Source organism: Scyliorhinus canicula, chromosome 4, assembly GCF_902713615.1.
Source record: "Scyliorhinus canicula chromosome 4, sScyCan1.1, whole genome shotgun sequence".
NCBI lineage: Eukaryota > Metazoa > Chordata > Chondrichthyes > Carcharhiniformes > Scyliorhinidae > Scyliorhinus > Scyliorhinus canicula.
The window spans coordinates 150,561,656-150,570,343 of NC_052149.1; the positions used below are offsets into that span (position 1 = coordinate 150,561,656).

General features: G+C 44.3%; 1 long non-coding RNA gene and 1 other non-coding gene across 3 annotated transcripts; both read left to right on the forward strand.

Moving 5' to 3' along the window:
* Positions 1-410: 410 nt before the first annotated feature.
* Positions 411-8,103, forward strand: LOC119965074. Of its 2 annotated transcripts, none has more exons than XR_005460426.1 (4): positions 411-449; positions 4,234-4,296; positions 5,931-7,015; positions 7,570-8,103. It is a non-coding gene; the product is annotated as an uncharacterized LOC119965074 (long non-coding RNA). The 2 variants fall into 2 exon arrangements; XR_005460427.1 differs by lacking the exon at positions 411-449 and adding an exon at positions 471-733.
* On the forward strand, positions 2,389-2,591 carry LOC119965536. Its single transcript, XR_005460545.1, has one exon. It is a non-coding gene; the product is annotated as a small nucleolar RNA SNORA74 (small nucleolar RNA).
* Positions 8,104-8,688: the final 585 nt, after the last annotated feature.

An 8,688-nucleotide genomic window follows, 5' to 3' on the forward strand; every position in this document is an offset into this window, starting at 1 on the left:
AATGAGGCAACTAGGGCTTTTCACAGTAACGTCATTGAAGCCATATTGTGTCAATAAGTGATTATTATTATTAGACTTAAAACATTAACTCTGTTTCTCTCTCTCCACGGACGCTGACTGACCTTCTGAGCCTTTCCAACACTTTCCGTTTTTATAACAATAGACACACTCTTGTCCTGCCACAACAAACCTATTGCAGGAGGAAAGAACGATTTTAAACTGAAGTGAGCTACAGTTTAAAAGGTCTTGGAATATAATGCAGCTCAGATCCTGGCACTTCCCTAATGCCTTGAGCAAAGATGGCGAATGCCTTGCATGCGAATCATCACAGGCCAGAAGTACGCATGCGTGTATTCCTGACGCAGTTGACACATCGCGATAATGGCGATGCGTATTTAAAGGACCAGTGGCGCGGCGCCATTTTCTATTTTGCGATGGCCGTCGGAGAGGTAGGTGTTGTAGGGAAAGGGAGGAAACACAATCCGGTGTAATCCTGCGAAGGAGAGGCCTGCAAGACCACCAGATTACCATACAGTGATAGAGAGGGGTGTGAGGATCGGAGGGGAGCTATCTGGAGAGAGGATGATGTATTTTTATTTTCTGATAATCCGATGGGTTTGTCACGGGCTGAGTAACTGGGCCGCGTGGGGGTGAGGAAGAATGGCACCATCTCGATGACTCTGCAGCATTAACAAGGGAGCAGCCATAGGTATTTTAATAAAGAACGCTGCAGGTAAATGTGTTATGGCTAATCCAGCCATGTGAGTGGCATTAGTTCCACTTGCGGGATCAGTGTTTTGTTTCTGTTCTGGAGCCACAAGTGCATAAAAACGCTACTATTTAATATCAGATTGGGAGGGCTTGATTGATTGATAAATATTTATTGTCACGTATCAAAGTACAGTCAAAAGTATTTTTCTGCGGCCAAAGGAGTGTACACAGTACGTACATAGTATACAAAAGAGTACATTGACAAATGGTACATCAACAAATTACACACTGATTACAGTGTGTTACAAGGGCCAAACGAATAATTATATATTAAGTGGAGAAGAGTTTTAGTAGATCAGAACGATGATAAGAGATAAAAGGATCTGGTTCTGAGAGTTGCCATTCTCCAGCGCCATCTTGGAATGTATGCTGAAAGTTTTGGTAATGTTAATTATCTAAATTTCATTGCTGGTTAAGGAGATTATTATAGCCGTGCTGCAGGTCACATAAGGCAATCTGGGTAGCGCTCAGGAACAGGAAGGAGGTAATCGCAATGTTGGGGGTTTATTACAGGCCCCCCAACTGCCAGCAAGAGATAGAGGAGCAGATAGGTAGTGATTTTGGATAGGTGCAAAAGTAACACGGTCGTTGTGGATGTAAATAGTCCAACTAGGGAAGGAGCAGTACTAGATCTGGTATTAGGGAATGAGCCCGGACAGATGGTTGGATGTTTCAGTACCCAAACATTTTGGGAGTAGTAACCTCCTGTTGTAGAGTACATTTGGATAGGGATGAGGGTAACCTACACATTAAGGCGCTAAACTGGGGAAAGGCACATTACGGTAACATTTTGGACAGGAATTGAAGAATTTGGATTGGGTGCGGCTGATGGATGGTAAATCAACATCGGACATGTGGGAGTCTTTCAAGTTGATTAGGATTCAGGAAAGAGAGAATGAAGGGTAAGTATGGGAAGTTTAGGGTGCCTTGGATAATGAGGGATATTGTAAACCTCATCGAAAAGGAAGGCTAGAATTTGTACAGTCTAGAAGGTCGAGGACAGTCAAAACACTTTGAAAGTAGGATGGTACAAGCGGGAAATTAGGCAGCATGAAAAATCCTTGGCAAGTAGGATTAAGGTGAATCCCAAAGCTTTTCATCCATTTGTAAAAAGCAAGAGGGTGGCCAGGGAAAGGATTGGACCACATGAGGACAGTAGGGGGAATCTGTTGAACCACAGGAAATGGGTGAGGTACTAAACTCACATGGATAGGGTATAGAGCGATACAGCACCAGGAAGTGCTACGGGTTTTGGCAAGGTTGGTATGACAGGTACAGGTTTGGAGGAGGGCCGAAGGGCCTGTTCCTGTGTTTTGTTCATAGAACATGCTTGTACTCCACAATAATAGCCCAGATTTTCAATTCGTATATTGTTTGCAAACTGCCATTTTATGTATAGTTCTGGATTTTCAATAATGTTTGATAATTAATGTGTTGACTTTACAGTGGGCAGAATGTTACCAACTGGTTTACATGATTGTTATCTGACAATATTTGATTCTGGTGCTAAGTGTACATTGTCTGCCTTCTGCTGTAGTTCAGCCTTTCTCTCACACCCCACTGCTACTTTCTGAAAGAAATTACTGCGTATTCTGGTGGGTAGTATTTTAACCCTGACCCAGTGGTATGTCAGCTGTCCAGTGCTGTGCAGTGCCTGGACCAGTGTTAGACTGCTGGGAGATGAATGGGGCTGCTCTCTCTTCCTGGTTGTTGACTGTTGCTGTTTTGGTAATGATTAACACCAGGCTTGGGCAGTGCTGTGCATCTGTTGAGAGTGGGCCACCACTGGCTTTGGTGGTCCTAGTTTGGTTGCATACATCTTTTAAAAATTTGTTTTTGTGCTGTTACAATAAATGCTTTGAGTTGGGAAATAAGTGGGAGAGCTCAGTCCTGCTGTAGTGAATTGTGTGGTGAAACTTTCAGCTACAAACACTGCTTGGAGTTTATGCAGTCAGACTTGCCTGTCATATCCAGAAGACAATTGCTTTGTCTGTTATTATAATAATTAATCTCAAGGAGGCTTACATTATATTAACACTATAATGAAGTTACTGTGAAAAGTTCCTAGTCACCACATCCTGGCACCTGTTCAGCTACACTGAGGGAGAATTCAGAATGTCCAAATTACCTAATAGCATGTCTTTCGGGACTTGTGGGAGGAAACCGGAGCACCCGGAGGAAACCCACACAGACACGGGGGGTGCAGGCTCCGCACAGACTGACCCAAGCCAGTAATTGAACCTGGGACCCTAGTGCTGTGAAGCCATAGTGCTAACCACTATGCTACCGTGCTGTAGGTTAACTACATTATGCAATGTAACTGGCTTGGATTACTGTACAATAAATAAGCAGTGGACCAAAAAGCCCTTCAACCCTGCTCAGCTATTCATAGCTGAACTACTAAATCAAATTCACTTTCCTTGCCTGGACCTTTATTGTCCAGGAATCTCCATTGTCATTATTCTCCGCCTAGAGGCCTGTGGATAATATTCATAGCCAGTTAACCCTATGCTTTGCGGGCAGCACGGTGGCCTAGTGGTTAGCATAACCGCCTCACGGCGCTGAGGTCCCAGGTTCGATCCCGGCTCTGGGTCACTGTCCGTGTGGAGTTTGCACATTCTCCCCGTGTCTGCGTGGGTTTCGCCCCCACAACCCAAAAATGTGCAGAGTAGGTGGATTGGCCACGCTAAATTGCCCCTTAATAGAAAAAATAATTGGGTAATCTAAATTTATTAAAAAATTAAAAAAAACCCTACGCTTTGCTTGATTGAATCAGTGAGAAAGTGTGTTTGGATTCTTCTGTTTTCCTCGACCTATTTGCATTCATGCTTTTCTGCTTCAAAATGGTTACCCAGAAAGAGGCCTTTTTTGCTGTTGAGCCCACACTGGCTCTACCTTCCCATGATCCTCAGGTTTCCCTTGAGTGTATTCAATTTCCAATTTGAAATCATTGATCTCTGCTTCCTTTCCACCACCCTTGCAGACAGCTAGTCCAGGTCGTTGCCACTCTTTTTTAAAAGTAAAGAAAATTCTGTGGCTGTTGAGACCTGAAATAAAAACATTGTACTGAAAAAAACTCAGCAGGTATGGCACAGTCTGGAGAGAAAGGTTTCCAGTCCAATGTGGCTCTTCTACAGAACATTTGAGGTTGTTTTTGAGTTTTGAAAAAGCCCTTTTGGACAAAATATTAACTGTTTCTCGTCAGGTGTGCTGCATTATTTTTATTTAGTAGACTGGAGATCTAGCCAGTTTGCCATTACTAACCCTGCAATTATTGGCTGATCTTTGTATTTCTGCCCATTAAGATTGTTATTGTCTCCATCTCATTGCTCCGAATGAAATCTGCAGTGGAATTTCATATTAGGCTTCTACCAGTGTGCATTCATTTTTATGTCATAACCAGTGAGTCTTGTCCTGCTTCTAAATTGATCTTTGCAATGAACTGTTGTTTCTAATCTGTAGGGTTGGACTGCTTGAATGGACAGATTGTTCGTAAGCTGTCTCCCCAGAAGACGGGGCAGTAAGGTAATTTGCTGTAACAGTTCTGTATCTGATGCTGATGGGTGTATGGCAGAGGTTCCCAATTGTTATGCTGTGAAGGCTCCAAGTGTGCTGCAAAATACGATTCAAAATGATAAAACAGTCTAATCTCCATGTCCTGATGAACCTTGGGCCTCCCACGCATGTCAACTGGGAATGAGCTACACGTGCAGTAGGATTTTTTTTATATCGACTGATTTTGCATGTGTGGCCCTTTCCTGGTTGGCACATGCATGGCTTGGAAGCATAAAACATTCCAAGCCATGCATGAGCAGCCCTTGGCTGACACATGCACAGGAGATTCTAGGTTCTTTGGGAATTGGTGATGCTGACCCATGTCAAGATAAAGGCCCATGTGCAGTTTAGTCGATATGACTATTATGCTGTTAACTGATGTATTAACACTGGCATCGATTTATCTCCATGCTTTCTAGAAATCTGCCAATCTCCCTTCCTAATTGGAAAGAGTCATTTGGGCTTTTTTAGGATTAATACAACTTTTGTAATAACCTGATAGAACTTGAACTCCTTGGGTCCTTTTGGCTAGTTGGAACCAGGAAGGCCCAAAGGGGCAATTCCCCATCAGCTCAGAAAATGTTATAGGGATCTGCATGAACATTAATGATGTACACCTGACAATTGCTGTTTAGGCGCAGCGACAAACGTGCTAGTTCCCAGGTTAAGTGTAACATGTTGAAAATAGTGAATGGGATCTGTTGTGGTGAACTAGGTCATCTTTTTGTATTGTATATGTAGCGATTGTACAACAGGGGGGGGAAGAGTTGGTGGAAAGCCAAGTATGTACGATCATGGCACAGGCCTGCCCTTGCTGTGATACTCTAAACTTGGGATATTATAAACAGGAATTTGGCACAGGCTGCAGTGGCTTTTATCCCCACAGCTGCCTGACTAATAATACCTGTAACACTTTTTGTAAAAATTAAATCAAAATTGTGGAGATTTAAATATTTTGTTTCGTGCTGCTCAATGCCTCACCCGTCTCCTGATTGTTTGTGACCTGGTGTTTACTTCTGCAGTCCCTTGAAAAATCCAGTTCATGGTGTAATAGGGCTGAGTCTTGATTGATGTGTATCTAGTTTAAGCTGTCAGCATGTAGAGCCCAGGCATGTGTCCACTCTGCAGAAACATTAGGTATAAAGTAGAAGAGAATCCCTACAGTGAAGGAATCCAGTTGGCCCATCAGGACTGCACTGACCCTCTGAAAGAGCACCCCACCTCAGGCCCACTCCCCTGCCCTTTTCCCATAACCCTGGAAACGAAAGGGCAATTTTATCATGGCTAATCCATCTAACCTGCACATCTTTGGACTGGGGGAGAAAACCAGGGCACCTGGGGGAGTAAGTGGAAACTTCACAGGTGAGGCAGCAGTGCAAACCACTGTTGCCTATGATTTCACTAGCTGTTACACTGAGATGGCCTGTGTAGTAGTGTGCAGAACAGCAATCTTCATGGGTAGACTGAACTTTTCACATTAACAGTTTTAACATTACAGTTCATTGGTACATTTGAAAAACAGGCACGTGCAGCTGTTACGTAAAATAGTACTTGTCACCAAGGGACCATATGCTGTGCTAATACCCAGTGTGAATTTTTTTCAGGGAGTACCATCGCAATCTGCTTGCTTCAGTCATTAATAAACTAAACTAAGATGAACTCGATGCTCGAGCCTGATCGCCTGGAGGTGGACCCACAGGCAGCCAATGCCACTTCCATATTCAAGCACTGGCTAATCTGCTTCGAAGGGTACCTCGGTTCCTCCACCAAAGACTTAATTGACCTCCAAAAGAAGCAGATCCTCAACCCCTGGGTGAGCCTGCAAGCCCTCATCAGGGACGCCCCCTCGTATGCGGAGGCGATAATGCTGCTGAAGGAACAATATGTAAAGCCTGTAACTGAGGTATATACTAGGCACCTTCTTGCCATGAGGTGACAATGCCCTGGGGAATCTAGACGAATTCCTGTGTGCCTTGTGGATACTCAGCTTGAACTGTGATTTCCAGGCGGTATCAGCTGCCCAACACATGGAGCTGTTGATCAGGGATGCCTTTGTCGCAGACATGAAATCGAACTACATCCGCCAGCAATTGCTAGAAAGGGGTACACTTGGCCTCCGGGAGACAGTGCAGCTCTCAAACATGCTGGCCTTCCAGAACATGGAGGCTAACAGCTGCGACCATGGGGCACTCGTGAGCGTCGCCACCATCTGACTCGAGTGCTGCGCAAGGCCATGCCGCGCAGCAACCCGCCAACGCCGGAAGCCCGAAGTGCTACTTTTGCGGCCAGGATAAGCATCCCAGACAACGCTGCCCTGCACGGACCGCGACCTGCAACTGGTGTGGGAGGAAGGGTCACTTTGCAAAAGCCTGCCAGGCCCGATCTCGCCCTACAACTCTTAGGTCCAGCAGTGCTGCCTGTCAAGGCTGTTCTGCCCGCCATGTGCTACCCATGGGGACTGTCATCTTGGGACCACTCTGCAGCCTCCCGGGAGCCCTGCTCACCAAGTTGTATGCTGTCGCCGCTACCTCTGACCAGCCTACCCATCACCTTCTGAAGCTCGTCTCCGTCACACTCGACCAGTCCCGGCCTCATCACCTCACAAAATCTACGATGACTGGATCAACGGGCACGAGACGGCCTGCCTTTTCGACTCTGGGAGCACAGACAGCTTAATACACCCAGATCGGTAAGGCGCTGCTCCCTCCCAATTTTACCCGTGATCCAGAAAATCTCCCTGGCTTCCAGATCACATTCAGTAGAAATCCGGGGGTGCTGTGTCGCGACCCTTACTGTACAAGGCGTAGAGTGAACTAATTTTAAAATCTGTCCTTCCCCATCTCTGCTGGGACTTGACTTCCAGTGCCATCTCCAAAGCCTCAATTATGTTCACTACTCGTTTTGTGTTCATTGATGGCACATCAATTTAATAAGTTGATGTGATTGTCATCCCTGACTTTATAAACCAGCTGTTGCTTTTTGAGAATGGATTCTCCAGCTGTCTCGGCAAACAGGTGAGCTTTCTTGGAATGAAGTTGGTACACAGCTGATTCCTTGTTTTCAAGAATTAATAATGGTCAGCCAGATGTGGTACAGCTGGAATATTTGGGGAAGAATCAATTGAGGAACGTATGTTAGAATTGTCTAGAATTTGCAGTCTGCTAAATGATAAATCAGTGGTCTGTTTTGATTTGGCTTGTGCATATGTGTTAACACTAAATTATAAATGTTTCTCCTTTCCAGTGCCGTGGGTATTTGAAGATTCCAGTGTTACTTGGAGGTGACGATTTGACAACAGCAACAATACTTGCTAAAAATAATAGTGAATCAATGTTCATTTGCTGAACAATTTGAACAAATAAAGATAAATAGTGTATCTACATTTGTGTGCTGTTAATAATTTAGATGCAAGTCTAAATTTGAGACTGCAGTATTTGATGTTCCATGTTTAACTATGGCCTTGGTGTGCTGCCTTGTGCTTTACACATTTGATTGTTAAAACGTGCTAAATAATCCTGTAACTTGCAATGTTACATGTTCTGTATGGAAATTTACATAGCCATAACATTTGTTCCTGGGAGAGACCGAACTAATTGTACTTGGAACACCAGTGCCAACTATTTTTCAAGGATTGTTAATCAAATGTGACAATTTCAGTAATTATATTCATAGTAATATCTATATCCAGGCTGGTGTTCACTTTACAGCATTACTGTCTGGCTTTCAGTGCTGGCAGCATTTGTATCACTAGATGAATTAAATTACTGTTTCTTGACACTGACTTGGAACATGTTTTGGCACATGTGCAGTAAACTCCATCGGTTGGTTTATATATAATCCATAGTGTGGAGAGTTGAGCACTGGTATCCTGCTTTTCATGCTGATCCTTGGGGGAGTCAAATTCATTCACTTGTCCAAAGCTGCTGGTATAACCCATGCTCCCTGTCATGTTGGTGCAAGGTTTTTCCTTGTGCTCCAGTCCTCATGTGATCGTGGCCGTTTCCTATCATTTGGCTGTGGCATTCTTTCTAGCCTGCTATTGGTAGCTGGCTCTTCACCAGGCCCATTCTCTGGCATAGCCTCCCTTAAAATCCTATTTGGTCACTCCCAATATATTGTTCTAACAACTTGGACGTTTTGCGAATATTGTAATATTCCCTGAAGTTTAGTAAAGTGGTGGAAATGTTTAGCAGGTCAGGCAGTATCTGGAGGAAAGCAGGTGATGAGTGTTGAGGAATAGCATATGACAGATTGGATATGCAAGTGATCAGTTATTGCATCTGTGCCAATATTCCCAAGGGAATATTTAGGTGACACAGGGGTCTGCTCTCAGGCCATATGTGGCTGTTTAACATCTCCAAC